Source organism: Zonotrichia albicollis, chromosome 3, assembly GCF_047830755.1.
Source record: "Zonotrichia albicollis isolate bZonAlb1 chromosome 3, bZonAlb1.hap1, whole genome shotgun sequence".
Lineage (NCBI taxonomy): Eukaryota > Metazoa > Chordata > Aves > Passeriformes > Passerellidae > Zonotrichia > Zonotrichia albicollis.
In genome coordinates, this window is record NC_133821.1 from 135,336 (window position 1) to 143,517 (window position 8,182).

At 46.7% G+C, this 8,182-nt stretch overlaps 1 long non-coding RNA gene across 1 annotated transcript; it reads right to left on the reverse strand.

Annotated features, from left to right (window-relative positions):
- Positions 1-1,133: 1,133 nt before the first annotated feature.
- On the reverse strand, positions 1,134-4,565 carry LOC141728379 (uncharacterized). The gene is made up of 3 exons (XR_012579302.1): positions 3,965-4,565; positions 2,532-2,738; positions 1,134-1,407 (listed from the first exon to the last, which is right to left on the reverse strand). It is a non-coding gene; the product is annotated as an uncharacterized LOC141728379 (long non-coding RNA).
- Positions 4,566-8,182: the final 3,617 nt, after the last annotated feature.

Sequence of the window (8,182 nt, forward strand, 5' to 3'; positions counted from 1 at the left end):
CTCTAATGTTATATTTCTTTTTAAATGTATATTTATTTCTATTTCCATCTCTATATTAAACCATATGAATTCATTAATCCGACACATCAGAGCCACAACAATACCGTACCTTTGTCAGCACCGGCACGCAGCACACGCTCATCCCATCGCAGCACATCAAAACAAAACCTATTTTTATTACTAACGGAACAAACATCCCACAACACTGAACCCTCATAAACACTCAAATAAACCTAACCCAAAATAAATTTTAAATCCCACTTCAACTAGCCCAAAACCTGCGCACATGCTCATCATAAACATCCTCCTAAACCAGTATCTCAAAAACCCCAAAAACCTCCAATACACCTTGAAAATGACACAACTGCTAAGAAAAACAAACACCCACTAAAATTAAATCAAACCAACTCACTAGACTCAAAACTGTACAACTGACCCTAAACAGTACTAAAAGAAGCCCCCAAAGCTCTACCTTTATGCTAATGCACAAATAAAAACCAATAATCTATAAAACTTAATTTAAAATTAAAAGAAAACTAATTCAAAGCGTAAAAATAAAAAATCTAAACTGTTAAAATACTAAAAAATATCACTACCCAAATTAAAAAACATATTGCCTATAAAAACCCACCACGTGAATACCCCTGGCACCAAAAATAAAACTAAAAAAACCTATCGAACCAGAAAGAAAACGGAACTTAGGAAAACCAAAACCATAACGTTCAAGTACTCACACCACATCCCTTACCGGACAGCAACTATAAACAACATCAAACCATACAATCAATTCTAAAAACCACCTTAAAACCACTACATTGAAAAACCTTTCAAAAATTAAACACTGCATTTAACAAAAGCCATTGAGTAAATTCACACCCACAAACTCCGGCAGCCCAGCTGGCCCAACCAAATCTGTATGTTTATGCATACAGTAAACAAAGCCAAAACCCCAGTAATACCTATCACAAGTCTATGAAAGAAACCTATTGAAATCAATCCTGTCTCAAATACAAACCAACCCATCCAGAAAGTTAGTTCACTCAAAAAACAACTTACACTGAGTTAATCATACCAAGAAATTAAACAACACACCATATACCACCAATGAATATAATAGTCAGGTAAAGAAAAACTACTTTTTTTTTTCTTTTTTTTATTTAAACTAACTTCTTTTATTAGCTAGAACAAAAGATTTTGCCAGGCCTGTAACAACAACAACAACTTCTTTTTCTTCTTCACCTTCTGAAATGTCCCTTCTCACTCCCAAATTCCTTTCAACTCCTGAGTTTACATCCAAGCAAAAAGCAAAATTCGTGCGCTCGCGCGTTCGATGCTCCTGTCAGATTCTCTGCTTCCCTCCACATCTTCTTACGCTTTCAGCCTTCACGCCGTCCTGCCGTGATGAGTCTGACAGAAGAATTGGCACATGTTAACAGAGCATTTCCCTCCCTCCCTCCCTCCCTCCGGTTTCCTCAGCACATTTCAATCCATCCCAAGCCTGCAACGATGCACGCTCACCGCAAGGCTCACAGCAAGCATGCAGCAGCTCAGGCTTACTGGGCTCCAGGGCTCTGTGCCTTAGACAGCCGAGGAAACTTCTGATGAGCCTCCGTTCCAATAAACTGGGATGCAAACTCACCTCCATCTCAGAGCCTCAGTGACCTCGGCCAGCCCCTTCCTCACTTCCCTGGGTCACAATCACTTCCAGGCAGAAGGATGCCAAGCAGGCTTTTGTCTTTTCTCTTAAGTGCCAACAGGTAAAATATGTAGGCTTTGACATAACTGATTACCCTCTCTTTGCACTCTCCCAAGGACAGTTTTAAAGAAAAGATAGAAGAAGATTGCTGCTAAATCCATATGGGATAAGGAGGAAAGCAGCAAAGATCCCAGGCCAGCAGCGTGCCCAGGCAGCGTCACGTCCCTGCCACCCTGTGACAAGGCACACAGCTGCAAAGCCCCAAAGCCTGCAGGCCCTGGAGCTGCCACACGGATGGACCCGGTTCCCTTCCCGGGTGCCCAGAGGGAAACCTGAGGGCAGGTGTCCACCCCGAGGCTGCACCCAGAGCCCCGGGCAGGGATGGAGTCGCTGACTGCCCTCTGGGGACGAGACCCTCCCTGCAGGCGACACTGCCTTGTCCTCTCCCTCCCCGTGGGACAGGGACCTCCAGGCTCTATCACCAACCTCCTTCCGTCAGCATCCAGGTGCTGTGTTAGAGCCACAGGGGTCGAGGCTTTCCAGAACCATAGCGTCCTTTAGGCTGCAAAAGCCTTCTAAGGTCATCGAGCCCGGCTGCTGCCCCAGCACTGCCAAGCCCCCACCCCAATCAGGTCCCGAAACACCACATCTTGCCATGCTTTAAATGTCTCCAGCAATGGGGACTGCCCTGGGCAGCCTGCTCCTATGCCTGACCACCCTTTCAGTGAAGAAATTGGTCCTCAAAGCCAATCTAAGCCTTCCCTGATGCAACTTGAGGCCATTTCCTTTTGTCACCTCACTTCTTACTGGGGAGATCTCGGTACTTAAACCTTACCTGCTCCTTCCCTAGCAGGTCTCTGGCTTGGCTCGATGAGAGGAGAAACACTCCCACCACAGGAATGGCAGCTCGGCAGCTCCCACACCAAGGCAGGGTGCAGGCAGGGAGCAGCTGTCCTCACCACAGCTCGCGCGTCAGCTCTCAGAGATTGGCTCTGCTCTTCCTCCCGGGCAGATCTCTGCTCAGTGCTTCAGAACTGGCTGTCTGGAGGAAGGGGAAAAAACAGGTTAGCCAAGAATTTTATCCCGACTTATCTGATGTCTTTGCCCGCTTTGCCTCCTCCTGACTTCCTCCTGCTAAGAAAACAGCTGCCTTTGGACTTCTAGGGGGAACTTTCACGTAATGCTTATAGAAAAGGAACTACAGAAAAGTGCCTCCTTTTTAAAGACTCAGCCAAGCAGACAGATAACTGCAGCTTCTCCATCCCCACTGCCTGCAGAGCTGGCAGGCACCAGGCCAGCTCTGCTCCTGCTTCAAGCTGTTCCCAGCTCTGCCAGAAGAACTGAAGGCTGCTCTGGCGTTCCATTGCTCCGCTTCTCCCAAAAAAGATCCGTCAGCGCCGATATCCCTCCACGGGAAGGGCTCTTTTGTCTCACACGCTCGGTGACACGAGGCTACGCGAAGCTGCAGCAGCCTCTGCTCCACGTGGGAAGGGCTTTCTTCCTCCTCTGGCACCTGGCTGGCACAGCTTGCTCACAGATGCTGGGGCTGCCCCATCCCTGGAAGTGTTCCAGGCCCATTGGTGCTCTGGCATCAGGCTCAGAGCAACCTGCTCTATGGAACCATGTCCCTGCCCACGGCAGCAGGCTTGGAATGAGGTGATCTTTAGAGCCCCTTCCAACCTGAATTATTCCATGATTCTATCAACTCAAAACACTAGGGGAATACATCTGTAAAGGTCACTAAATACATGAAAGAATCTCCCCATCAGCAAATTTTTGAATGAAAAGTATATCTACAAACAGGGAGAAATATCCTTGCTACCTGCTCTTGCTACCTTTCAGGCCTAATTTTAGCTATCACTTCAAGTTTTAAAATATTTTCTTTTGAAATTATAGGCAGTGTTCAAATTTTAGCATTTTTACACTATTGCAGAAGCAAAAATTGCTGACAATCAGGCCGTGTCATTCTTTATGGAGCAGAGCCATCGTGACAGAATTTCTGGGACAGAAATTTTACAGGACGTCACTCCACAGAGAGCACCAAATTCCATATCAGGTGGCACTTCTGCTCCTCCACATCAGAAATCTAAACTAGGACAAGTGAAGTTTTGACTTGGCACTGTCAAAACAGACCGACTTGGCACTGGTGCCACCTTGGGTCTGGGAACCACCCTGCATACCAAAGAATTTCAGGAGCCAGCCGGCCACCCCCAGCCACAGCCCCCCCCCCACAAACCACGGCCCTTTTCCCTGGCAAACAAAACTCACCTGCCCCGCTTCTGGATGGCACACTGCAGGAGCCACGAGGCGCTATCACGTCAGCCCGACTTGGCACTGGGGCCAGCTTGGGTCTGGGAACCATCCTGCCTATCGTGGAATTTCAGGAGCCACCAGGCCACTCCCGGCTACTGGCTAACCTCATGCGGCTCTTTGTCCTAACGCGGCTAATGTCAGCTACACTAGGCTATCCTGGTCTCTTAAGCTAAACTCGGTTATTTTCGGCCACACTCGGATCTTCGGAACACTTCAGCCCGGCTCGGCTCGCTGAGGGCGGGAGAGCGGGCATGAGAGGACCCCGGCGCAGACAGGCCAGGTTAACCCAGATGCCTGTCACAAACCCGCAGAAATACGCCCGCCCGCGGCGACGCTGAGCCCACAGCATGTATCGGATACGCTTCAAACGCCGCAGAAAAATCCGTCGGGGCCGCCATGACGTCGGTGTTCCATGCAGGCAGTTCACTTACACCCACCGGGGTCCTCCACTTCCCCGCCATCTCGAGAAGGTCAACGAAAAGTCCGAGACACCCGCGACACGCCACTCCCAGCATGGCGGCCTCTCGCCTGCCTGCCGGCGCACGGCTGCAGTACCGCGCTCTGCCCACAAGGAGGCAGCACTGCCGCCCGCCCCAGACGGGGGCGCAGCGCGCCTCGGGGCTGCGGGCAGCGACGGCGGCAAAAAAGAACAGGCGCGACCCCAGACAAAAACTGCTCTGACATAAATGCCAAAAACCTGCCTCTTATCCGACGTGACCAAAACAAGCTCCGTTCTTTTAAATGATATTTAAATAAAGTTGATATTTCTATTTTTCGTATTTATATTCAAGTGCATATTTATAGTGGACATGGATGCAGTATGTAATTTGTACAGTATATTATGTCTATTCCTTATACTATATTACGTCTATTCCTACTAATAATATTTATTTATCTTTTGTGTTTTTATAAATATTTTTATGTATCGATTCTATATTTATATTTTTGAAATTCTATTTCTAAAACACGTTTATTATTTAAAATTAAAATCCCTTTCTAACTCAATAAATACAAAAAACCCTCCTTTTAAACTATATTGAAATATTTTTATATTTATAGTTTGTATGACTATATTCAAATTTATATTTATAGTTTATATTGATGCATTATATTCATAACTACATATAATATGCATCTTAGTCAAAAATATACGGGAATTATTTTTTAAATTATGTACCATATATGCTGCTACCCCTTATTTTTCCTTATATTTCTAATTTTTCTATAAATCTTTAATGTGTTTATGATGTATTTCTATACTTAGATTTCTACCTTTATAGTATTTGTATTTGTAATTTTTACACTAAAATCCCTGCTTTGGCAAAGAAAAAACAAAACCATCCATTATTTTAAACTACCTTAATTTTTTTTAATCTTTATATTTATCATAATATACAACAAATGATAGATATATCACATCCGTGTACTATATTTATACCTACTTTATATCCATTTCCTATAATATATTTTAATAAGATATATACAGTATTATTTGTATTATATATTGGATCAATTTATGTTATTGTATATTTACACTTTATTACTAATTTTTCATATATCTGTATATAGTTGCAATACATTTCTATATTTGCTTTTTTGTTTGGGTTGTATTTCCATTTATATTCTCTATTCATATATCTGTATACATACACAATGCTCTATTAAAAACTAGAATAACTAATTGTAACATATAATGACTTATGTTCCATGTTAAATTTTAAAAATTGACCGAATATATAAAAATAACGTTGGCTCATTCCCATTTCTACACATCTATTTCTTTTGTTTCAATATAGTGAGAAGTTATAATTGTATATTTAAAATCCAATTCCTAAATGAAATGACAGAACAAACAGCATCAAATTCCCACCAATATCTTCCAAAAACATCGAGACACCTCCAACAGCCAAACAAGCGTCAGAGAAAAAACAAAGAACACTCTTGTCAATAACAATTCTCATCACGACCGAAAAATGGAACCAAAAGAAAAGAAAACCCTATAGAAACACACACAGCAAATTACAAAAGGTACTAAAGAAAAATCAAACCAATCTTCTAAACTCCAGACAGTGCCACTCACACTGAACGTTACTAAAAAAAAAAAAAAAAAAAAAAAAACGACAAAATTCTACCTCTACGCTAACTCAAAGAATAAACAATCCTCTGTAAAAATAACTTTAAAAACTGAACTAATTAACAAAATGGAAAACATCTCAACCGCTAAAAACTAAGAAATTAACTACCCTAGTAAAAAACTCTTTAAAAACCCACCATATAAATACCCATGTTCCCAAAATAAAAACCTGGTCAACAATACTCAAAGACATTAAAAGACAACAACAACAAAAAAGAAAATGAAGAAGCCACCAACAAGAATAATCCCAAAAACCAAATAAGCCTAAATCTGCAACAAAAATATTATTCCCAACTGAATAAACCCATAGTGCCTCAAGCTATCAAAATAAAAATAACACCTAGAAACAAACACAAAGACTAAAGACAAACGTAACCATAAACAATGTCTCCCAAATTACCCGCAACCATAAAACATACACTACAATCAAACCAACCAAATAAATAAAAGCCCTGGAAGACGATAAACACACATGCAATTCTCGAGATTAAAAACCCGCTGCTATGAACGACACGACGCTACCTCAAAAGCCCACCGAAACAAACACTACCCGCTCACGCCAATAAAAGCCACCTCAACAGAATTAAAATCCGAACCGCTGCTTCGCGCTACGACCCGTAAAAACCATTGCGCGCCTTTCTAAACATAATACCCCGGCAAAAAAAACATATCCGACTATGAAACCCAATCCGAAACGAACCTTTATCATCCCCACCGGCACCGAGAACCGCAGCACTCAGGAAGAACCCCGTAGCCCTTAGCGTACCCCCGCTGCAAACCGAACACAGCGATGCAATCAATGCCGAAAAAGCGCCTCCGAACCGCGGCACCGCCCCAGCACCGCGAGCAGCCGAAGCCCGCGCTCGCTGCCGGCCCCGGACGGAGCGCGGCTCCCGCCAGGAGACCGGCTCCTCCGGCGGCTCCTCCGGCACGCGGGGCCGGCGCCGGCCCGGAGAGCCGCGCCCGCTGCCCCTGCCCGGCGGGGCCGGCGCCGGGCCCGGGGGTGGCGGCGGCGCCCGAGCCCCGCGCCCGGAGCGGCCGGCACCGCCCGGGCCGCCGCAGCAGCGCCCGCGCCGCCTCTGCCGCCCTTGGCCGGCCCGGCGCGGGTCCCCTCGGCTCGCACCGGCGCGGCTCCGCCACCGCCGCCCTTGGCCGGCCCGGCCGCGCCAAATCCCCCGTGCGCCCCGGCAGCTGCCCGGGCCGTGCCAGCGCCGCTCCCGAGCGGCAACGTTCCGGCCCGGGCCGCGGGCACCACAAGCGCCCTCCCATGCAGCGGCACGGCCCCATTGCAGCCCTGCAAACGCTGCCACAGCTGCAGCTTCCCGCAACCGAAGCCCGAAACTGACGCCGCAGGCGGGGCTCGCCTCCCTTCAACAAGGGCAAAGAAGTGTCCTCTCCCCTTCACGTTCGTCCCCTACGAGAGCACAAAAGAAGGGGCGCTCCTCAAATGAAAGCCTTCGACTGATGGCAAAGGGCCATTTCCACCTCCATTCAAACCCTTGAAAAGGAGGGACACCGCGGCTGCCCCCTCCATTTAAACCCTAGGGTGCTGAAAATGGGGTGGCTGCCTTCAAACCAAACCCATAACACCACAAGAATACTTTTCCCGTTCCCCTTCAAATAGAACGCAGGGATTCCCTGTCACCCCCGGGATACCCCCAACAGCCTGGAAAAGGCAGCTTTTCCTGCAATCAACGCCCTTAAAACCACATGTGAAGAGGGATCCCCTCAGTTCAAACGCAGACAATAAAAGAAGAGGAGCTGCTTCCTTCTCCTTAATCCCTTTCGTCCTCATAAGCTCCATTTCTGCTCCTGGGGAAGCGGGGAGGGACTGGCAAGATGAAATTGCAAAGGGGAAGGACAAAATTCCCCGCTCCAAACGCACACGGGCTCACCTGTTCGGCTGCTGCTCCCCGGCACAAAGATTCGTCCCTCGGCACCTCCTTTAAGCGATGCTTGGACGTACCCAAGCGCGAATCCGGGTGTTTCCGCCGACCCTGGGAGAAGCTGTCGCAGTCCTTCCGTGAGACAGCGCCGGG